Here is a 26,291-nt window from a genome sequence, read left to right on the forward strand (position 1 = left end):
TCTGCTTTAAATAATGTAGGTGTGTTACTGAATCTGATATCGAACTGTTTGTCACAATAAAAGCTCTCCAGCAGTGCTTCTCTGCCCATAACCCATGAAATGATGAAATCTACACCCTTCCACAATATTAGCTGTTTCATTAGCCTGTGTGTGGTGCACAGCCCTTCCCGTAAGAGTGACCTTTTCAATGATGTGGATGGTTACCCCTCCAGCTTTATACATGCCATTAAAGATAAGCCATGTGTGACATTGGACTTATTTTACAGGCATTACAATGCTTTTGTGGTCCTACTAAAGGAGGCTGTGGAGCTGCATGAAACTCATGCCATGATTATAACAGAAAGTCACACGGCACTCAATCAGCTCGACAAATTCAAGCCAAATCTACTCAATAAGTGAATCTATTCAGCGATGAGCCGCAATCAGACTCCCACAGAGATGAGAAACGCTTCCACTGAATCTCCCTCGCTGCAGTCACAGCTGAGAACAAATGATTAATTAATACACCAGACAAATGCCCTACAATATTCTTTCTCCTCCTGAATTATTTCATCCGCCCACCAATTGTGCCCAGTTACTGAGCAAATAGCCGGCGAACATGAATAGGTCATTATGTCTGCCCCTCAGCATGACTCTGAGCTGCATGAACTTTCTTTTGGACTCAAAGGCCTTGTGAACAACGCGTAGCTTATATAAACACAAAAAAGAAATCAATATGAATTTAAAGTCAATGAGAAATCAACATGAAGAAATCAGAAAACTACATAAGCCTGTGTTTGTCAGACGTGTTTGCATATTGACTTAATGCAAGCTTGTTTTCCATGCCTCCCTGAGAGAATTCCTTCTGCTGTTGTCACCCATGAGCAGGTAACACTTTTGCATGTCATAGTAATGTGCACGGTGCCATGAAGGTGATCTTGTCCATTTGTCGGGTAATAAATTTTGCTTCCTTGTCGCAGTGTATCTCTGACCTCTTTCACATTAATTTTCAGCAAACGGGGGTTTAATACTTCATCATTTAATCTAATTTAATCTGCAGTGATACAGGCAACTAAAATAAACATATTTTCACTATATATCACAGCATACTTTGGCTTTATGGTATTAAAATGAGGTATTTTGTTCGCTTTCTCCCAAGGACAAGGCCTAAAGGTTGCATGCCAATTTTTCTATACACATTTTCTAATTAGGATTCTAGTATCGAGTTTATATCATAAATGTTTGGTGTGAATCTAATTAATTATGTCCAGTCCAACAGTATTCATGAATAGGCCTAAAAGGTATGTTGAAGGTACATGTATATTACTTAATATATAAATATATATGTTCTACTTGTGTTTCTTCAAAAGATATAGGCCTGGTTTCACAGACAGGGTTTAGATTAAGACAGGATTTAGCCTTAATTCCATTAGGACATTTAAGTAGCTTTTATAAACATGCCTTAGAAAAAAACATTACTGATGTTTATCTTAAGACAAAACAATGGCACTGACATATTTTAAGATATGTCAGTGCAAGTTGCTTTCGGTTAAAACAGCTCAAACATGCATTTTAGTGTGGACTAGACTTAAGCTTTGTTTGTAAAACCTGGGGAAAATAATGTATAATTAAAGCTGCAGTCCATAAATTTTGCCTCTTTGTCGCCATCTCTGTTTGAAACCTGCAATTGCAGTTATTTGCGGAATTATCATCTTTACATGGGTTGTGCATCGGCATGGCTCCTCAGCATGGATGAATCTAATGTTTGCTGTCAGTCACCGCACCGGTGTGGGTACTGTACTTCACAGATTCTATGTCTTGGAAGTATGACCAAAATAAAAAAAAATTTTACCAGAAAATGTCATCTGAACAAGTAAGTAACTTGTCTGCCACTTTTGTTCTGACCAACTGAGGAAAAAAAGCATTACAATAAATTGCGCTGCCAATGGTGATTAAATCTAACGATCGCTTAGCTCGGATCACGTCAAACCATACAAATTATTATTATTGTTATACTTTGTTCTCAAATTGTTAATGTTATCAGCATTTGCGAGACTACGTGTATTTAGTGTGTATTAGCGTTACCTGTAGATTTCAATTTCTGTAGCCACTCTGCAGTCCGAAAGTCTTTTGCTTTTGACTACGAGTGAATCTCCATTTGTCACTGATGATTGTCATTTGGACCTCTCTGGATTACAATCTGCCATCAAAATGATAAGTTTAATTATTCCAGCTGCTGTGAGAAAAGGCTATAAATGATCGGCCACCTGCAGCATCCTACACCTGCCATATAGCCTACTAGCTGGGACTCCTTTTTTATGTAAACAGATAATGATGCAAAGACGAATGGTGGCATACTTGAATTTCCTGCAGAAACCTACCAGTACCACTCTATATTAGAAAACATTATTGTGAAGGTAGGTGTAAGGTAAGGAGATGGCTGGTTATGTACTTACTCAAAAATTGATTTTGGATCATTTTTAACCAAAAAAAGTTACGGACTGCAGCTTTAATATAAAAAAAAATTGATAGGTTTCTGAGGTTGTCTTTTGTTTTTCAGATGATGCTTTGATATTTTGTACATAATTGTCCAAATACTTTTTAGTTCCACTACAGCACTGTATTGAACAGCTGACCTTTATGACAGCACTCCAAAGAGTGAGTGTATTAACTAACTCTTGTATTGATAAGTAGCCTGAGAGTGTCTTCAGAAGTCATCTTGTCTAATGTCTGAACCTAAAGACTCCTCAGCTTCAGCAGGCTTCCTGCCTCTGCTGGTTTCAGAGTGACGATCAAACAGGATCCTCTCTCTGCCACTCTTGCAGTCACTGGGGGAAACTCAGCTATCAAAGAAAGACTTATACCCCCCTTTCGCACTTCCCTATCCCTGTCCCGTCTTATCCTGCGACCCGGCGCTAAAAAGAGTTCAAGTGAAAAACACACAATTAGGCTGAACTTCAGCAGAGACTGATCTGTTAAGTGTCTCTCAGGGGGTGAGTAAAAGGACACCCAGCCTCTTCTCAAACCCCCGTTCAGACGGCCTGACTAAATTAGATGAATGCAGACGAGAGACTCGCTTTAAAATGACATGTAGAACTGCCTATTAGACAGAGACAAATGGATGTGGAGACTTTGGAGATATATGCTAATTTTGGTTTAATAATCAGTAGGTGTGTCTTCTTAATGTATGGCATTTTATAGTGTAAATGTGTACAATACTGTGGTATTGTCCCAGTACTACAGTACCTGCTGTCGTTAAGAAGGAACAGATTGTGGTGAAGAACAATGAAGACTAAAAAAGCTTAAGATAGTGACTTTTTTGTTGTTTTCCACAGAAGTTTATCAAATTATGTTGGAGAAAATTATTCTAATTCAACACATCTGAGCCAGATGGAGGCAGTGGTCCATCACGATGTGTTTGACAGCAGGGATGTGATAACTTCCAAGCGCAGTTCAAACAGTTTTGCTGAAGACTTTGATGCAGAGAGAGAAAAGTCTCTTTAGAAACCATTTCCTCTTCTGCCAAAGATTCCCTTGTGAACATGCCACCTGAGGACACGAACTGCCTCTATATTTAGAGATTATTGACTCGGTATACAAACAATAATGGGCTTATCTCTGCAAATTGAATGGAGAAGGATATATTTAAAAGAAACGAAGCTGTTTTATGTAACCGAGATCACAGTGGCACCATTCAAATCCTGGTTGTTCACTGAGCTATTTTTGATTGATTGCATATTAATCAATATTGTAATCACATCAAACCAAGATTAAAATTAATCATTTTTTCCCCTATTAAAACTCTTCATATTGGATCCTTCTCGTCAGGGACCATTGGCCCCAGTGTTCCTTCTCTGAGTTCTTGAAATTTCCTCCCTTCCATCTGTGAACTGGTTTGGGTGTCAGACAATGTGCAATCTTCAGATTCTAATTAGCTGAAAGTGTGTTCCTGCTGTGTTGGTGACAGAGCTTAGAATATGCTGCATTCGTAGGTTTATAAATTTCAGAGACGTTGTGCTGGTTGACAGAGGAACGAGCAACCAGATTTGAGACGGTTTCTAGCAGTTTAAGAGTTTTGTTTGGAAATATGTGTGCTGTGTTATTTCATACACATGGTAGTTGATGACAGTTAAAGAAAGCTCAATGAAAAGATGAATAATGAAGAAAAAATGGGTCTTTTTTTAAAGCTTAAGTTTGTTTTGTGATGCACTTGCTTAAATAATAAATGTTTTCTGAACACTTCCTCCATCTGTCATTGGTTGGTGTAAGCCTTATGCGGATAAGTGTAATGTTCTTCAAGCAGGGGTGCATTTCCCAAAAGCAACCATGGTCCCAAGATCCGTCATTACCATAAGAGTTCAACGGAACTTGCAAGTGTAGATGGCTAACCATGCTTTTGGGAAACACACCCCAGGACAGTTAAACTGGATGTTTCATGTACTTTCTGACTTTAATCCTGTCTGAAATTATCATGGTAATAAAATAATAGAGCATTTTACCTACAAATTACCTTTCGGGAAATTGAATCCCATTCATATTGTCTGTGATTGGAGTATTTTATTATATATCATAATGCTTCTCATTTATTTTGACCTTCAAAAATCTTAACTGAAGCAAAATTTGTTTCACTACCAATAATAATAACTATTATTATTATTATTTCCATTTAATTTGTCTACAGGTTCAAATGATGTTAATTCCACAAATTTGGAAGATACTAGTTTTTACTAGCTAGATACTAGTTTTTTACATAAACTAGTATCTAGCGTTAGCGTCAGTTCTGGCAGGTCACGTCAGTCAAGCTTGCATCAGCTGACTCCCAGGTGACTTATGTCTACCTATAGGAATACGGCGCCTATTACGGCATCTATATATAAGCTCCTCAGTATCATCAGCAGCTATTGCTATAGCAAATTACCCTCCTCCATCCCCAGCTCCTCCTCTCTTCAGTCAGGATTGGCCTTATTATTTCCCCTGAATCAGACTAATTCTCAAAATATGTGTATGTTAAATCATGACATTTAATGATATCTGCATGTTGGTCCTGTTCTGTTTACCCTAGGGGGTTTATTGCTGATCTCCCTGCTCTTATCCATGCTAGGCTGCATGGGTGCGCAGGGAGTTCTTGCCCAGAACAGAACTATACCGCCAATACAAACTCTATGCATCTATCATATTTGATGATAGTGGTCCTGACAGAATTCTGCATATTCAGATATGAGAATTTATTTTAAAATTTTAAAGGGTTAGTTCACCCAAAAATGAAAATTCTGTCATTAATTACTCACCCTCGTGTGATATTGATAAGATATTGATAAAATCTGATGGCTCAGTGGGGCCTCCATTGCCAGCAAGATAATTAACACTTTCAGATGCCCAGAAAGCTACTAAAGACATATTTAAAACAATTCATGTGACTGTGGTTCAACCTTAATGTTATGAAGTGACGAGAATACTTTTTGTGCCCCAAAAAAACAAAATAACGACTTTATTCAACAATATCTAGTGATGGCCGATTTCAAAACACTGCTTCATGAAGCTTCGAAAACTGTTTAAACTGTGTTAATTATCTTGCTGTCAATGCAGGCCTCACCGAGCCATCGGATTTTATCAGAAATATCTTAATTTGTGTTCTGAAGATGAACGAAGGTCTTACGGGTGTGGAACGACATGAGGGTGAGTAATTAATGATAGAATTTTCATTTTTGGGTGAACTAACCCTTTAACATTTGTATTTTTTTTTTAAATGACACACTTCAGTTTTATTGATTTCTTTTGAGACGTGTAATTTGTTTATTCACAGCCACACAGTGATATATGAATTATTGACTGGAGATATTCATATATATTCTATGTACAACAATACAGAGCAGTGCTTCTCTGGTTTCTATAATAACATGTTGATAGATGGAAATAGTTTGCTAGTCTAGATAGATTTGCAATTGGAAACTGCGCTGTGAACATATGCTGCGTAGAATGAAAGCGTGTATCATAAAAAGCACTTTACGAATGTGCATTACTGCAGTTATCAGCACTGTTTGATGTTAATGGTACTCATCTTTGCCTAGCAGCTGACTGCAGTCGTACAGTGTTCCTATAACTGTAATAATGCAAACCCTCTTGTTTTGATGTAATGGAAAAGTCTGCTTCCCTCTATTACAGAGGTGATAAGGGTTTAAGGGCCCATTGTTTTTCTCATAGAGAAAGCACCTGGGAGTTATTCATGGAAGAAGCTCTTTTCACAGAACATTCTGCTAGTCTGACCACACTCTCCAGCCCCTTTGGTGGCTTGGCTGTGTCCTAATAAAGTGGAACAAGCTCAGAGTGTAGCCTATAAATGAGTTCTCTCTCTACTAAGGTGCGGTGCACACCTTAACAAAGTGCTTTTTGCTTCCCTGGGGCCAGACGTACAGCACATAGAGAGAGGAGTGGTGATCGTTCTTTTCAAAGAAGAAAAGTATCTACTAAACATTAAATACAATTCAGGAGGAAGGCCTATTCTGCTGCTCAACCATAGCAGATTTGCGTGTATTAATGCAGAGGTTTTCAATTTATTTAATACCAAAGTCCCCAATGTAATGAAGCGAACCTCTTCCTAAAATATAAAGGCATTTATATAAATATATAAACTGTGTAAAAAAAAATAATGTCATTAAAATATTGACAAATTATCAAAAAATATTATATGGATAATATACTATTATGTATATAGTATATGTATAATATGGATCATTTTACTATTTTTTTGCACATTTCCAGCTTTTTCAGTTCAGTTCAAAATGTGTTTATATATATAGCACTTTTCACAATGTTTGTTCCAAACAAAGTTGACAACATTGCAAGGAGAGATTAATGCAGAACTGTATTTTTGACTTGTTTTTATTAGTGTTACTTGTTCCGATGTTTCATTTAAGGGGTCATAAATTGAGAAATCAACTTTTCCTTGAAGTTTTGATATAAGAGGTCATCATACTATAAGAATATCCTAAGTTTCAGAACTGAAAACTTCATTGTTATTTCAATAAAAGCTTTTATTGACACCAGGCTCATTGAATGACTGATCCTGAAATGTGCCTAACGTCATAGATAAGTGAAACGCTGCCTCCACAGAAGAAATCAATGCCTACTTCATCATTGCAACATTAGCCCCGCCCACTGGCATGTTAGTGAGATGGGGACAACAGGACAAAACATTACCTTTCAAAGGATCCTTATGTTAGGAATATGGTTATTTATTTTCAACAAAGTGAATGTCTCAGTTGAGCTTCATTTATTTGTATTCGCGATTTCACTGTTGATTCTTTGGTTAATCAATCGCATTTTGGTGCAGGCTTTGCAAACCGACTTTTACGATATGGACTCGACGGTAATGCAACAACATGTAAGTAACTGAGTTACTTCTACTCTTCTAATGCCTGATCTGCTATGTAATGATTCATGCAGTCAGATGTTCTTTGTCTATGTGTCAGTAAATCAAACCAATGAAAATGTCAATGTTTCTCTTATAATCTGTTATTTAAACGGTGATTAAATTATATAAGGAAAGCGATCAAAGAACGCTCCCTTTGCAATCGTTGGAGCTGTCAATCAAACAGCACGCACTGGATCTGTCAATCAAACAGCATGAGTTTATCAGTGACTCAGTTCTGGACATGTTTATTCAGTGAATCTCTTATCGCGTTTGCATTGTTAGTTACGATGAAAGCATTCGTTAGTATGCAGAAATTGAGCTGCAATGACGAGATCACTGTTTTCGTGCACTCAGCAATATGTCTGTGATTGGCTGTTCATCACTGCAGCCTTTCATGTCAAGATCTAAATATAATGGGCTTAAAACAAAGCGTTCAAATCAGAGGGCTTAAATCAGGGTAGGAAAAATGCCTTTTTTTCTAAATTATGACAGTTTTTGATATAAAAGCATATTAACATTATTAGTGCACCCCAGGGAACATTATAAAACAATACAACAATGCAGTTCACAATGCAGTTCACCCAAAAATGAAATTAATTACAGACCCTCATGTTGTTCCAAACCTGTAAGACCTTTGTTCGTCTTCGGAAAACATATGAAGATCTTTTTGATGAAATCGGAGAGCTTTCTGTCCCTCCATAGACAGCCTACGCAATTGAAACTTTGACACTTCAAAAAGTTCATAAAGAGATCGTAAAGCTAATCTATATATGTATTGAGCGGTTTAGTCCAAATTTTGAAATCACCCATGGGTGACACCCTCTCCCCCAGTGACCTGCCTCCACAGCTGGAAAAAATTCTTGATATGCAAGAAATAACATGTTATTATAAATTATTTATGATCTGGGTGTTGTCGTTGCTGACAAAATTCCCTTAATTTTATATCAGATCGTTGAGAAAGTGATCTGCGGCATCAGAAACTGTGAAAAATGTCTCTAGCGATGGGAAATAACGGGTCACACCAAGGGTGCTGGAACACAACAAACTAAACGCTGAAAGATCGATCATGATGGTGGCATTGACAGTAATGTGAGAGGGCATAGTGAAGACATTGGTATCACACTAAAAAAACAGCTTGTTCCAGACTTTGTGTCTCAGACGGTTTATCCGCACGGTTGCCGTTATGGATGAAAGCTTTTATCAAAGGGCCCAGAGCTCCGAGGTTCACGCTGAATGTCTACACGGAAATCAATAGCATAGTATCTCAGGTGGCGGACCGGTGGACTTTGACTGCACGTTCTGTCAGGGAGATCATTCATCATAGGGGTGATGGAGACCCTCAAGACCTTTTTTTCACTCGCTGCCTTTCATTCTTATTGTCAGAGGGATCATGTGAAATTAATATCTCTACAGCTGTCCATGTGGGTTCATGGCCCGAGTCTGCACCATTCCATCAACTGTAATATTCTCTCAAAGTAAAAGCAGAGCTGACAGAGTTATGCCAAGCAAACGCCTCAGAGAATCAGACTTTGGACTATCAGCACAAAAACTCATCCATTTTGTGGCTTGTTCTGGCCAATAACTGTCCAATTATACTGCAAGGTTTAAGGGTGTAGTGCCTGTACATTGATCTGCATTTTTTCAAATAAATGAGAACCTGCAACAATAACTATATGTAAATTCCCTCTATAGAGAATGAGTCACATTTTGAGCCAGAATAGGAGACTTGTTGCTGGACAGCATTATCCAGCCAGGCATTCTGCCTGTGGTCACTGCTCCAGAGCTTCTGGACATCCCGTCCACAGCACTGACAACAAGATCACATCAACCTGACAGCACCTCCTACAGGGGGCCACACATCTCTCATCTGTAACCCAGTGTTAGCAGGGCTGATTGACAGCTCACACTCACACTGCGTTGAGGAGACACCTCAGTGCATTGTTATGCAGTATTTCTGCCGAGAGGGTTCTGAATTAATGTGAATGATTTTAAGAAGCAATGCTTGATGTCCTTTTCTGCTCAGCTATATGTTCATTTGCAGGAAGACAGTGGAGGAGGATGATACACTTAAACTAAAGATGGATTTACTTGTTACTAAAGTTTACACACAAAAACTGAAAGGAAAAACTGAAGATGAACATCTTTCTTCTGCAATTTTTCTTTCTCAAATAACGAAAAATCGCACCATAGTGTTATTTCAACCACATTTTCGCACCATAGTGTCCTTTCCACCACATTTCTGATCATGTATTGTGGTGGACATTTTAAAAATTGTTTGGAATGAAATGGCTAGCATTCTCTTTATCCTTAAAGTCTGAAATTTAAACTCACCTTATCTACTTTCTAAAGGCTGTATGTTATTCATCTTATTGTGAACGATTAATAATTGCAAATGTTTTGACCTTGTAATTTTTCAAAATGTCATAACTCAATGGTGAAGTATGCCTGACTTCTTCAATCATTTCGTTTTCTTAAACCCCTCCGCTTTTTACATTCGACTGCAAGATCCATTCAAATCTGCCTCCATCCAATCAACAACAGATGGATAGAAATAAGTCCTGCCATTCTTTTTTTATATTCAATAGTCTGTTAAACTCCGTTGTCACTACTTTTTTTGCATCACGACTTTAACATACAGTACATAGGTAAATAAAAAATGTCCAACTTCGACAAAATTTTTAATTTTAAATTTGACAAAATTACAGTTTGGAAGTGACTTGGATATTACTAGAATTTTCTTTTTTTACACATTAAAGGGTAGGTATCACACACAGTTTCTATTGCCAAATAGATTTTCTGTGCCAAATACACTACTTCCAGTTTCAGAGAGTTTTTTTTTTTTTTGAGTATGGCCCTTTATCACGTAATAAAGGGCGGAATTCCTTATATGGGCACTTCTTCCTGATAAGCGAGTCTTTTTTTCCGGAAAGACTTGGTACAGCGTATGTATCTTTTATAAATATGATAAAACTAACTTTATTCGTGGCAAAATTGTTTGCTGTGTCTGGAAATGTTGGCACAACTGAAGTAGATTTGAATTTTTTTCGAAAATTGAAATGATTTTTTACACCAAAAATATTGAAATGGTTTATGATTTATAGTACATATATTGTGCATCATCATAGTTTTACGATTGAAAGCGTAGGTCTGGCACAAGGGTAAAACAACCGATGTTACGTCACCAATCTTACCTCATTTCCCTGTGAACCTGTAAACACCCGCTGATCTTCACCTCATGACTCTTCTCCTCCACTCTAGCACCTTCAAACCCTGATTAATTGACTTGTCAGCAGAGTATTTTTATCCTGTTCTCCTGTTGGCTATGGATCCACAGTCCTTCCCAGTGTCCTCTGGTGTCCTACCGAGCACTGGGTGATGCTTTGGGCCACTCAAGCCCTTCTGTCACCGGTGGAGCACCTGATTGGAGGACAGGAGTGATGGAACTTCCTGTCCTGATTGTTTGACTTGGGGCCTGAGGCTATATTGTTCCTCCACAGTGTTCAGAGAAACCTACAGCATGTTAAGTCTGTGTGTCATTGGGAATGTAAATTTGGAATGACACTGTAGCCGGCTGCAAATTAGCACAGCTTTACTCAGAGGAAGTTCTGGAGAACCTTGCGGCAACAATACAGATTCAATTTCACACATAGTGGGGTTTAGTGAATGGTGTGGCTCGACAAACTGCACATTTACGGTTATTTACTTCACAGATCTTTTCACTGAAGGGACGTATAATGCACAGCAGGTTGACATAACATGGCACTGCATAGGGAATAAACGTATAAAGATACAGATAAAGCTCTATAAGAATTCAGAGTGGTGCTTGAAATTAATACAACATAAACACAGCCATAAAATTCTGTTATATAACAAGTCAGCAGAGGTTTAGCCTGTGAAAGTAAAACAAATATTTTCAATAAATTAGGAGCGGTTTGGTTTGGAGGCATTGTTGCTTTGCAAGCATTTGAAGTTTCCTCTGAGACTATGTACCATAATTAAGTTTGTGAGAGGTCTATTCCGCCGCATGGCATGTTAAACTCGATTCGCCATTCTGATTGTTACCTAAACCCTCTGTGGGGTTTACAAAACGAAATCGTCAATGATATTTGACTATTTAATCATTCCATTTTATTAAATACGCCACACCGCCGCCACATACAAGATTCAAAGTCAACGTTTCGTACTTAAAAGCAATCAAAATATGTTTCATAAGCAGTTGAGCCAATGGGAGTGTAACTAGGCGTGATGATTGGTATTAGGCCTGTGGGACTGGTATTAAATCTTTGAAACTCACTGAGAGAACGCCTCACAAACACATACGCTTAAAAAGCTTCAGTTTCAACTGTAATAGGATTAACTTAAGCTATATCTGCTGTAAATATTGTTCATAACTTTGCTACTCAACTGAAGTCAATAGTCCGGCAAAGAAATATATTAGAGAATCTTGTTTGGACCCTAAAGTTCTTCAAACAATATTTGCTTTTGTCTTTGTGAAGTCATACAGGTTTGGAACAACATGAGGATGAGTAAATGATGGCAGAATTTTCGTTTTTGGGTGGACTATCGATCACTTTAAGCCTTCTGTTTAATATGAGCTCGACAACTTCTGCCAGACTTCGTTCTGTGCTGACAAAGAGACCTGGCCCTGTCTGCTGGCATTTGTCCGATCATAGGGATGTATTCCTGAGGGAGATATGTGACAAGGCCTGGCCTTTTTTGGGTCACCAGAACAATCATGTCAGTACTTCAGCATGGAGACTTCAAATGCCAGTCTGAACCATTTGGTTCACTGCTTCAAACAGATTTATGGGATCTAGATTTTGTCTATTTTTGTTTGAGTGTATCATCTGTTTACTTTGTGTACAGATAACTCTGTCCTGCCCTTCCTATTTTTCACACCAGTAACCAGACTCCAATGGAGCAGAGCGTAGAATCCACTCACCTCTCACTGTTACAAATAAACTACAGAGAGCAACCTACAAAGGACTGCAGAAAAACACACAAGAGAAAACAGCCTTTGTGTATCAGCTCAAATGGTAAAGCAAGACTAAAGGTTTATATTGTATAACCTGAATGCACTATGCACTATAAAAATACTGCCAAAACCAAATGTTATATTTTATATGATATACAAAACACAATAACTTGTCATGTCTGAAGATGTTTTTCTCTTTTTTTTTTTTTTTTTGCCTCCTTCATAAAGACTTGATAACATATTTGAAATTAATTGAATGTCACCCTAAAATTAATATTTAGTTTTTTTTCTACACTCACTAAGATTTTTTTTAAAGAAATTAATACTTTTATTCAGAAAGAAATCACAACTTTCACAAAAAAAAGGGCACAACTGTTTTCAACATTAATGATAATAAGTAATGTTTCTTGAGCACCAAATCAGCATATTAGAATGATTTCTGAAGGATCATGTGACACTGAAGATGGGAGTAATGATGCTGAAAATTCAGCTTTGCCATGACAGGAATAAATTACACTTTAAAATATATTAATATACAAAACATATTTTTAAAACCAATAATATTTCAATCAAATAAATGCAGCTTTAATTAGCACTTTCAAATACATAAACCAATCATACTAACCCCATACATTTAATGTTATGTAATTTTAATGAAAATATATATATATATATATATATATATATATATATATATATATATATATATATATATATATAATTATGTTATGCATATATATAATATGTTTATATTTTATATAATTATTTAAATCATCAATCACCACCTTTTTTAAGTGAATGAGCGCTGGGGCTGTCAGGATCCAAAACAAACAAACAAACAAACAAACAAACAAACAAAAAAACACACAATAGCTTTATGTGAGAAGCAGCCCACTTATTCACTGAAAATCTTTTATTTATTCCTAACACAAAGCTTTTGGCTTCAGAAAGGTTGAAAAATGAGTCAAACAGATCGCTTTTATTAAACCTTTGACAGCCATAGTCTTCATTCACTTAATATAATACAATATATCATTATATTGAAAACAGTAGCCAGGATTTTCTTTAGAAATTCACATTTTTAGATTCTATGCAAGGAAAAACAAATTATACAGCTTTAGAGTAAGTAAATGAGAAAATTATGAAATTATGATTTTTTTATGTGAATTTTAAGACAGTTTCAGATTAGGCTTGGTGTCAGACCTACACCTTTTCAATTTTTATGAAGCCTGACCACTGAAAACAAAGCAAAAGTTTACATGGATGTAGAATGGCACACAGGTCTTTGTTTTACATCGATTTCTCTGCACATCACTCTCGAGGGAGAGGGATTGATCAGCCTCTCCGCACGGAAAGATTGTTGAACTGACAGGAAGGCCTGTCTCACAGCTGGCCCGACAAAAGCAAAGACAGTGTGTGAGAGCGCACAGCTGTGCTTAGAGATGCATTCCTGCCTAATTAAAACAGGTAGGCCTTTTCTCAGACTCACACCCGCTTTTAGCAGCAGTCCCATGATGCCATCTGTCAAACACTCATGACTCTATCACACTGCTGACTGAGAGTGTGTAGTTTTTCGAATCAGTCTGAGATTCTCACCAAGTTTCTTTTTTTTAAGGTAGAGGACATGGAAATAAACCATGAATAATAGCAGAAGATTGTACGTTGATGACAAACTCTTTAATGTGGAACACAAAAAAGAGACCTTTAGCTGAATGCTCAAGCTGTTTTTTTCCCTGAAAGTGAATTGAGACCAAGAACAGCCATGGTCATTGTATTAGGCTAACTCTTTTCCCACCACTGACAGAATTTTCCGTCATTTGTGAGACAATACTTCCCCGCCATTGACGGGATTTTCTGGCTTTCCATGTTTTCACTGTTATATGGTAGGGGGCACTATTACGCATCTTCTGAAAGAGTAGTGAATCTCCGGATCAAAACAATGGCAAAAAAAAGAGGCAGAAACAAGTGATTAAAGAGTTAAAAAAAATGCATCTCTTTAATATTCATAATGTTTTGTTACACTACAGATACACATAACTAAATGGATTTTGCTTTTGTTTTACCTTTCAGAACCAAGGTAAATTGCATCAAGGAGTGTTTTTAAACTCATATTTAACTATAAAAGAAGCCATCCATCTTTCCATTAAAGGGATAACGCACAACCGTCTCTCGCAGTTCATCATGATAGACTCACTCCGCGTCCTTAAGCTACGCTTCCAACCTTGCACGCGCACAATGGGCAGATATATTAAACAGCCTCCCATTCATCCTCCCTCTGAGGATCCACATGCATGCAAAAAGCCGAAAGCATGCACACTATTATTGATTGCACGCGGTTATGCGTGCTTAGCATATTTTGCCCAGGACGCCATTGTGACGGAGTGCAGGTGAGAAATGTGCAAGAATTCATGATGAAGAGGGCAGTGATGTGTTAGCAGAACAGAACTGCTGAGTCTGGACTCAAATACAACTGTACACATGGGGCTGTAGATGTGGAGCATATGAAAGCCTTAAAACTAGACTTACCAGAGGGAAAATCTTACATTGATGCTGATGGATTTAATACTTCGGCCACTGTCATTAACATGTTAATTATGTTCACTGTTAGTTTTAGGACTGATGACAATGGTCTCTGTTACAAAACCTAGTGAGATGATATGTATGCTAACATAGGCAGCTGCCCAAAGTAGGTCTATATAGGTTTTTATGCATATGCTAGGTACAGTGCATGTGACGTAAATGTAATTAGCATTGTATGCATGCAGCCAGATCTTTCGCAACTGCGAAACGTTTGTCCAACATTGCCCCGACCCATTGTTTCATGGTCAGGAAAAGAAAAAAATATGACACTGAACAACAAACTATACTAGACGAATATATTATATTGACGACTGCTATGTAAGGGGGTTAACAAATACCCGCAACTTTAAACATGTACAAATTCATTTTGACTGGTCATAACTTGTAGGGGAGAAATACTACAGACACTGTACATGGACAAAACTTTCTAGGCTGCATGTGCTATGCATTCGGCTGTATGCATACACTAAGCATCCACGTCAAACTAAAGTATACAGTTCGGTGGGCTTAAAGGGGTCATGACATGAGAATCAAACTTGTCTTGATCTTTTGACATATAAGAGGTCTTAGTACTATTAAAACATCTTTCAAGTTTCAGAGCTTAAAACGTTCTCATTATAAACAAAGTGTTTATTTAATCAAGCTCCAAAAATGGCTCGTTTTGATATTGCAGGATCTGTGACATCACACAGGCAAATACATTTGCATATGACTGCCTCCAGAGCAAGTCATCGACGAATAGTTATACATCTTTGCACCATGGGCCCCGCCCACTGGCATTCAGTTGCTTCGCTCGGCGGCTGCTGTGAGACACTTGTTGCATACTGCAGTAAGCTAGATCAATTTTAGAATATCATTAATAAATGCTGGGTGGCTTGTGTTGCTAAATGGCATGCAATTAATTTTAAAACATATTGTATGATGGAGAAAATGCTGTATTACTTAGCTACTTGACAAAATAGTGTTTTTCTCCGAGGCATATTAAAAGCATGTTACTCTTGGAAAATCAAGAGAACTAGATTTAACAATAAGACTAAACGTGTTGAGCTATATAACAATAATTCGTTTTCTGTCTATAAATGTAACCAAACAGTTGTTCCCTTTTCTAATAAAATATGTAATATATTAAAGCGTCTTTGGTGTTTCCATGGTTTCTACAAAATAAAACCGAAAAACAGAGGGTAACGCTGATATGATGCCATTGACGGGCGACTCCCGATTTTCTCATGATTTACAAATAGTTGGAAACATTTGGGATATTGTAAGTACTCAACTGAACAAAATATGTAACTATGGCCTAGTGGTTTTTGGATATTTTACTGCAAAAATCTTACATATTGTGCCTTTAACTGCTGACATTTGCCTACACTGGATGTGAATGTTGGTCAAAGCATATAGAACCCATTATAATCACTGACACTGTCTACACTGGATACAGTTTACAAATGTGAATTCAGTTTCTGACATACTCAATGCACTTGAGTCTGTCGACAACAGGACAAATGGAAGAGTGAATGTTCGCTTTGATGCGTTCAGTTTAAACAGCTCGTTTGCACCTCTGTACAGACTTTAGAAGGATCCCAGGGTCTGAAACAAGTGGATGGTTTATTTTAATGTCCCGGATTGTGTTGGAGGATATCTGTAACGCTACACACAGGACACTCACAATTGATTCCAGTAGATTTTGATGTTAGCATGTTGCTACGCTAATGGTAAAATACAGTTCATCTGCCAGTTTGTATTTGTTTTTGTCTATATTTTTTTTTAGTAATTTTGGAAATATTTGATTGTTTATATTTTGTTTTTATTATTTCTTCAATGAACAATTTTGTGAACTTAAAATATTCACTACAGGATCTTAAACATCACTGAACAGAAATATTCCATGCTTAGAGTGAACTGAAAATTAACATTTTGAAGGCAAGTACTGTCTTGTCTCCAACATTTTTTCACTCAAAAAATCCTGAGGGAACAAACTGTGAAATTAATTATGAATTCTTTCATTTATCTATTGATGTTTATTTTTTCCCCCTTTTTGCCTTTCGAATACTGAAAATAGATGTCATAGCTGGTTAATGCCACAAAGGGGAAGGGTGGAGTCCAAAGCCTATAGGACTGAAATGGAAGCTGACATTTGTAGGGGGTTAAGGTTTGGGTTTGACATTATTCTTGCAAATTAAAGTGAGTTTAACTGGGTAATAAAAAATGGGCAACATTGTATCAAGCAATTCAGATGGGGTTGGACAATTTTAACAGCACTGGCATAAAAAATGACAACCATTTGCCTCCATTAAGCAACAAAGTACCTGAATTAGTTATGTGACTGCAGTCTGGATGAGACTGTATTGCTGCAGATTTGATTTATATATTTTACAACTCCTTCCAAGGAAAGAAATAAGTAGACAGCAGCAAAGGAAGAGGATAAAACAAAGGAAAACAACAGGAAGGGACTAAATTGTAAACTAAAAATAAAAGAGATCAGGGTTGGTTGTCATTTTGTTTTTCACAAGTGTAAATTTTACAGAATGGCTCTAAAAAAGGCCATTAAATGGTTCTATTGTGACAACTTGCCCCACTATTACTTCATTTGTGTAGATAATTACAAGCTGTTATTGTACTGTTCTAATATTCTTGTTCTCTTCTACCTTAAATGAAGACAATCGTTCATTGTTAAGTTCTCATCATTGTCCATTTACAAAGATGGGGTGATATATGTTCAACACATGCCCTTCTTTCTTACATACACGTCATGTTTATTTTTGGTTTAAAACATATCATTAGCATGTGTTTCATGACTCTGGTGTGCAGTCTGCATCTCTGACCTAAAAGAGACCCTTCTTTCACTCACCTTGTGTTGGTAAACCTTTGAAGTCCCGTAGACTCTCATTACGGACACAGAATCACTGTTCTTGACTGTGATTGACTGACAGTGTGGAAATACCTTGCAGTAACTATAAGGCTTTTAGAGGACATTGTGTGTGTGTACATACTGTATATGTGTGTGTACGAGATCTGCTAGGCTGTCACACTCTCATCTTTTTCCTCAGGTCAAGAGAGCTGGCTGTCATAAGAGAAAGCGTAAGATGTAAAGTAACTATAGAATGAGCCGTGAAAAATCCTTCAAAGACGCATTCAACAGCAGGAGGCTAATTTTGGTAACAGTTATAATACAGGCTCATTACCTTCCCCGTCAGTCAGCTTGAAAAAAGCCTGCGTGCCCCTGTTTCAGCTACTCAAACAGAAGCCAGACCTCTATCTGACATGCAAATATTAAAACTGATCAAACACCTCCATGTTGGGAATAATGATTTAGACTCAATGGCTGATAAAATCTCAGATCAGTTGCTTTCTGACCGGCATGATGGCTTTTTACAAAGACGTCTCCCAGTGTTAGGACTGTGTTTTAAAATAGCACCATCTGACAAACAAGGTGGTCTACAGGAAGAGGGGTCTGCAAGAAGAACAACACAATCATGACGTCAGTTTGGGTTCAGTCTTTTTGCACAATTCTGACAATCTCTTGTTTCCAAAAATATAGCATTGTGTCCATTTTCAACATGTTTCAGGAAATTTCCTTCTGTTAGGGCTGACGCTTTATTGTATTGCTGCCCTAAAATTTCACATGATGAACCTTCAGACCAAAAGTCTGTCTAATCCCCCCCCCCAAAAGACCTTGGAATGGCTTGACCCACTTTCTCTGGGGATCATCCAGTTTGAATATGGAAGTAATTTAATGCCAAATGTTTTTGAAATAAAAAGCTTGTTGAATTGCACTAATTGAAAAAAAAAACATGCATCACATTAGCTGTGCTTGCATTTAGATGCATTGTATTTTTAAGGCTTGCATTTTTATGGGCTGAAATTCAACATGGTCGTATATTTAAGCTGTGAATATTTCAATTAAAAATATTTCACACAAATTTTCATTATTAAAAATTCAATAATTTATATTCACCTTTCAGATTTCACTTCCAAAATATTCATTCTGTTTAAAAATACAACCTATAAAATTCAACTAGCAATTTTCAGTCCATTTTATTTCGCTTTACAAATTCGCTTCCACAAATTCAGTGGTTCAAATTCGGCAGAAAATTCAACATTTCACATCCGGGGAACTGCAGGAAAATCAGTAGAGTGCCGATGCATGATCTCCATCTGCTGTTAGTCGACTTCACCAGCAGGCGCCGCTAGCGGCTGTTTACAAAGACGAGCAACGGCTAGTAAGTCATCATTCATTCATAAAAACGGATTTACAGAAATGGAGCAAGCGGTAAGTGAATGTGTGATGATTATCAGGGCCAGTATAAATGCAGAAAAGCTGATAAAGACACAAAAGCTGCATTTATGTTTAATTCAGTGTTTAATTCAGCCGCGCGGTGTTGTAATACTATGGTTTCCCTCATCCGTCATAGCTCCCTGCCATCAGGACATATAAAACTCTTAACACAGCTTAATGGACTCGTGTACAGTGATATAAAAGACCAAACTCGCACCTCATTTGTGATGTAGATTATACTATATAGGCTCCAAGAAAGCAGATACTGGCATAAAGTTGTTTTGACCCTGAACGTCAATTCGCAAATTTAGGGACCGTCTCTAAAGTTACGATAACCAATATCGTACGTTTCTACCTTCAGTAGCGTTTAAAGAGAATGATTTACAGTCACAAACCAACTCTAAAGTGTTCATCTAGGTCTCAGGTCGAACAGTGATGCGCCCTACTCTCTCTCTCTCTCTCTCTCTCTCACACACACACACACACACACACATTCAAACACACACAACTCAAAGTACATGCACATACTTTTTTTCTTTTCTTTTTTTCTTTTTACACATTCATCACACAATTCGTTCTACTTAGTTGATTTTATTTTTCCTGCTCATATAAATGCTTTGGCAACACAATGTAAAATTTGTATAAGCAGGATAATATATGAGCAGGAAAAATGAAAATGAAGTAGAATGAATTGTGTGATGAACGTGTTAAAAAATAGAAATAGTATATAATATGCATGTACTTTGAGTGGGGTGTGTTTGAATATGCATGTGCATGTGCGTACAAGAGTTTGTGTGAGTTCAAGTGTGTGTGTGTGTGTGTGTGTGTGTGTGTGTGTGTGTGTGTTCTTGTTTATATTACATCGTGGGGATGTATATAAATGTCCCCACGATGTAATATAAACCTGAGTTCACCTACATCGTGGGGACCGGCCACCGGTCCCCACAATGTAAATTAATTATTAAAAATACTAAATGGTGGTTTTGTGAGAAAATAAAGGTATGCACAGGTTCCTGTGATGGTTAGGTTTAGGGTTAGGGGTAGGGTAGGGGGATAGGAAGTATGGTTTGTACAGTATAAAATGCATTGCAGCCTATGGAAAGTCCCCACAATTCACAAAAACCTAACGTGTGTGTGTGTGTGTGTGTGTGTGTGTGTGTGTGTGTGTGTGTGAGTGAGTGAGTGAGTGAGAGAGAGAGAGAGAGAGAGAGAGAAGGGCGCATCATTGTTCGACCTGACACCATATGAACACTTTACAGGTAGTTTTGTGACTGTAAATCATTCTCGTCAAATGCTATTGAGCTTTAAATTATGGCATTTTTTGTATGATCCCATACAGTAGTGAAATACATAGCAATATTCACATATTACTTGACAGTTTATTTGGAAACACTTTACAATATGGATGGATCATAATGTCTTAACTAACATGAACTATCCATGAGCAATACATTTGTTACTGTATTTGTTAATCTTTGTTAGGGTTTATAAAATTACAGCGGTTCATTGTTCATGTTAGTTCACAGTGCATTACCTAATGTTAATACAACTCTTGATTTTAATAATGCATTAGTAAATGCTGGAATTAAAATTAACAAAGATTAATAAGTGCTGTAGAAGTGCAGTTCATTATTAGTTCATATTAACTAACTATAATATAAAGTGTTACCTTTTATTTTAATAAGCATCAAAAATCTAAAAGGTTTGCATTACCTGAGACCTAGATGAACACTTTAGAGTTGGTTTTGTGACTGTAAATCATTCTCTTTAAACGCTACTGAAGGTAGAAACGTGAATACCAATATCGTAACTTTAGAGACGGTCCCTAAATTTGCGAAAATCAAACGTTCAGCGTCAAAACAACTTTATGCCAGTATCTGCTTTCTTGGAGCCTATATAGTATAACTTACATCACAAACGAGGTGCGAGTTTGCTCTTTTATATCACTGTACACGAGTCCATTAAGCTGTGTTAAGAGTTTTATATGTCCTGATGGCAGGGGAATCCTATGACGGATGAGGGAAACCATAGTATTACAACACAGTGCTGCGATATAAAGTTAAGGAAACTAAACAACAGAGAGAAATATATGTCTACCTCAGATTTAATGTATGATCTGTACACCAGCATCGGACAATAACGTTATAATCTCGTTCACGGGAGAGAAAGCTGCTTACATGTAGACTAAACAGGGAAAGTAACCGTAAAGACACTGAATTAAACATAAATGCAGCTTTTGTGTCTTTATCAGCTTTTCTGCATTTATACTGGCCCTGATAATCATCACACATTCACTTACCGCTTGCTCCATTTCTGTAAATCCGTTTTTATGAATGAATGATGACTTACTAGCCGTTGCTCGTCTTTGTAAACAGCCGCTAGCGGCGCCTGCTGGTGAAGTCGACTAACAGCAGATGGAGATCATGCATCGGCACTCTACTGCTTTTCCTGCAGTTCCCCGGATGTGAAATGTTGAATTTTCTGTCGAATTTGAACCACTGAATTTGTGGAAGCGAATTTGTAAAGCGAAATAAAATGGACTGAAAATTGCTAGTCGAATTTTATAGGTTGTATTTTTAAACAGAATGAATATTTTGGAATTGAAATCTGAAAGGTGAAAATAAATTATTGAATTTTTAATAATGAAAATGTGTGTGAAATATTTTTTATTGAAATATTCACAGCTTAAATATACGACCATGTTGAATTTCAGCCCATAAAAATGCAAGCCTTAAAAATACAATGCATCTAAATGCAAGCACAGCTAATGTGATGCATGTTTTTTTTCCAGTTAGTGCAATTCAACAAGCTTTTTATTTCAAAAACATTTGGCATTAAAATACTTCCATATTTGAAAATCTTGAAAATCCAGCTTCTGTTCCGGAGTTTAAGTGAGATTAATACTTTTATTCTTGACATATTAAACAGATTAAAAATAAATTTTGTTCTTTTTCAAAGATTCATCAAAAATTCTGAAAAATAAAATGTACCAAGGTTTCCACAAAACTATTAAGCAGCACAACTGTTTTCAACATTGATGATGAAAAGAAATGTTTCTTGAGCAGCAAATCAGCATATTAGAATGATTTCTGAAGGATCATGTGACACTGAAGACTGGAGTAATGATGCTGAAAATTCATATACATACATTTTACAATATATTAACATAGAAAACAGTTTTTAAATGTAATTATGATTTACAACATTACATTTTACTGTATTTTGATCAAATTCATGATGAGCATAAATACTTCTTTCATAAACATTTAAAGGTGGGGTAAGTGGTATTTCAAAAACACTGTGCAATTTATAATAGTCCTTTACGATTGTTGCTTGTCAGACTGTACGAACATGATCCTCATGTCACAATAGGCCTGCAACGATTAATCGTGATTAATTTTTCGCGTTTGCAAAATAAAAGTCTGTTTACACGTAATATATATGTGTGTGTTCTGTGTATAATAATTATGTATATATAAATACTCACACATAAATACTGTGTATTTATATATACATAATGATTATACACAGAACACACACATATATATTACGTAAACATAGACTTTTATTTCGCAAACGATTAATCGCAATTAATCGTTGCAGCCCTATGTCACACTGTGGGATCTCAGCTGTCCTATATATCAGACTCTACGACAGTCAAGACGCGTTAAAAACGGACACGTGCTTGAAAACTTGTCCGGAGTTTTACATCATCAACCCACACACATTCGATGACTGTGAGCTGCATTACACGCGGGACTGAAATGGTGGCTAACAAAGACATCTCTATCGTTAATTTTGATCACGGCTTGTCTTGAAAAACAAAGACAATTTGAGGTTCGTCGTAGGAGAAGTCACACTGGAGGATTGTGCGCCAAGTCTTCTGACACTGCCAGAATTTCGTCGGAGGTAAAATCTGATCGCAACAGTCATTAACTGGCTGTCTGTGAACATGTCAAACTAGTGATCAAAGGCTACAGATTTTAGGCTAGGATTATAAGAATCTTTTAGGATTTGCAAAATTTGTCTCAGATGATCAAATCGTGGCCAAAATCGCACAGTGTGAACCAGCCTTTAGTCGAGTCGACACCAACAACAAACGTGTAACCAATCAGCATTATGGGGCGTATGATGGTCGAGACAGAACAAGCAAGAGTGAGATTTGAAGAAAAACAGAAAGAGAGATATGAGACAATGCTGAGTATCACTGGAATGAAGGTTTATCACTGGGCAAGCGCTTTAGGACCCGTGTTAATATTAGAAAAGCTTTCCAGTGCTGGAGACAGCTAATCGGGAAGGTCTGAAAAAAGATGTGGAGGCTGCTTTGATTCCGCTTCACATGCGAGTAACGCTGAGTTTGAGTGTTATTGATTGTCTAGAGCTGCTGTGCTGTTGGTGACTAACATCAAACTCTTGTGTACTGTACATTTGTTCATCATGTGCGCTTTATTTTTCGTGAAGCATTATTTTGTTGCATGTCAGTTGTGATAAACAGACATCAACTCTCTGAGCCTGGTCTCATTAGAAAAAAGGTAAATGTGAGAACGAGTCGCAAAATACGTACATATCACTGCAGTTTCAATGTGAAATGTCCATGGTGCTAAAAGCATGTTCATTTTTTTGCCGGAACAGATAAACATACTATGGTATGTTTTTATGACATTGGTTTTTATACGAATCACCGCAGTTCTGATTTGAAATTTTGTCCGGTGAGTGGCGCTAAAACTGTAGTGCGTCATTATTTTTTAAAATAACGTACCTCTAACACTACACCTAAACCTATCCGATAGTGTTAACAAAAGCAATTAAAAAGCATCCGTAATTGTGTTGTTTTAGCTTGTTTTGATCTCTCATCTTTGAGCTCTTTTACCGTAAATCATTCTTACACGGATTCGTACCCAAGGCTTCCTTGTCCTAAGTCCAACTCCGTATCAGCTGAGCTACCGAGCAAGCTTGTTATGTCAGAAAAGCGAAACATATGGAGCTGGTTAACCGTTGCAAAGTCCAAAATATATTAGTTTACAAAAAGTGCACTTTGGTAAAAAGCGTTTTGAAGTCATAACATAATATTGTGCAAAGAGATGTAAAAACAAGTCTTTATTAATCCATAATCTGACCCTGTAATCGTAACTGTGTATGGAAACGATTAAAAGCGCTTGCTGTTTTACTGCCTCTAGTGTTCATTTCTGTAGGAAACTGCAGTGATATGTACGTATTGGTACGTATTTTTGCGACTCGCGAAAACGTTCCAACAGGTACGCCTTTCCATGAGACCAGGTTGCACTCTTGCATACAGTGGCCAGATAGTGAGAGTTTTGCTGGTAAACCACTGCACACTGACAACTGCTGGAGAATGCGGTGTTTAGCGTCATTGTTAGTGCACTCACCTCGCCTGCCAGCAGCGATCGGGCCGGGGTTCAAGTTTTGGAGGCGGAGCAATGAAGAGAGGGTGTGTTTGTTTGGGTTGATTTCAAATATCAACAATGTCAAACAGCGTTTTTGAAAAACGGCTTACCCCACCTTTAAGAGTTACCAACCCCAAATAATGAATAACAGTGTAATATTATATGACCTATTTTCACCTACCCCAACATGGATTGTAATACACGTTTGAGCAATTCAAAACGTAAACGCTGTCTATTGTTGTATATTATGTATGGGTTTATTGTTAGAACACATAATATGACATACAAATTATACTACTATTACTGAAATAGAGTCTAAATGTAATTGTATCATTCACTTATATTGTTGAATATATAAAAACAATCTTAATCTGTTAATCAGAAACTTGCAGATGTACATTTTTATGCATACTGCAGGGACATGTGTTAAATACAAACAGGTAACCAAACACACCCAACTAAATTAATGAACTGGGCAAATATCTTGCTGTGAAAAAAAAAACAAAAAAACATGCGACTTACAGCAGTAAGAATGATCATTTGTAAGGCTGATCTTCAGGAAAGAGTTTCAGTAATTCAAGGGCTCTGAGGGGTTTAAAGGGGTGGGAGAAATGAAAGGACCTTCAAAAGACCATAGGCGATATTTCCGAAGGGGGCAGGCTCATCATCACAGAGACTTCAGCATAGAGATCAACAGAGTGGCACACGGAATACAGATGGGAACACACATACAAACACAAACACACATGCTCCTACACCATTGAAATGTTACAGGTCTGTCTGTACCGCCACAATTAAATTAGGCCTTGAACTGTTTCCCATGCTGCGTCCCTTAGGCACAAATACATAACCGCACACAAACAGTCTGGAAAACCTCCTAACGAGAGCCCCTAGAGATGTCAGAGACGCTAAGACACAGACGCATACATATAAATATGAATGTACCCAAAAATGCCCTGGTAGACACACATGCTGTCGTACTAATGCTGTGTGCTCACAGTCCCTCATTTGCTTTATTCAGTTTCTAGGACTGACATACAGGCTGGTCACACTTCATCTGGCCTTTAAACAAGTGTGTGTGTGTGTGTGTGTGTGTGTGTGTGTGTGTTTGAGGTATGTCGAGGTGACAGGATAGGCAGCTCTTGACATCTTCAGAGGTTCTCCACCCTTGGAAATTGACAAAGAGATTCTGTCACATATCACCCACCCTCAGATGAGACCCTCACCCCCTTTCCAACAAAACAGGGGTTGTGACTGTCAGAAGAAGAATGAAGTGCAAATACAAGTCATATTAATAAATTGACACATGTAATATTTTTCATCATTATATTATGTATATATCATGTATTTTATTTTAATATTTTGTATTAAAATCTTCTATATAGATATAGAAGAAATTAAATACAATATTAAAATAAAATACATAATGATATATGCACTATATATATATATATATATATATATATATATATATATATATATATATATATACACATGCATACATACATATACATATATACACACACACACACACACACACACAAATAAGAAAACAAACAATAAAATATAATGATAAAAACTCAAATAATATAAATTCACATATAATAATTTTAAAGGTATAGTTCACACAAAAAATATATTTATACAGGCTTGGAAGTTACAGAC

The 26,291-nt window shown here is 37.0% G+C and overlaps 1 protein-coding gene across 1 annotated transcript in view; it reads left to right on the top strand.

The window, feature by feature from the left end:
- LOC125244035 overlaps nucleotides 1–26,291 on the top strand; it is a 53,607-nt gene that overhangs the window by 24,236 nt on the left and 3,080 nt on the right. The gene's annotated exons all lie outside the window — the stretch shown is intronic.

This window comes from Megalobrama amblycephala, linkage group LG13 (assembly GCF_018812025.1).
Source record: "Megalobrama amblycephala isolate DHTTF-2021 linkage group LG13, ASM1881202v1, whole genome shotgun sequence".
Taxonomy (NCBI): Eukaryota; Metazoa; Chordata; class Actinopteri; order Cypriniformes; family Xenocyprididae; genus Megalobrama; species Megalobrama amblycephala.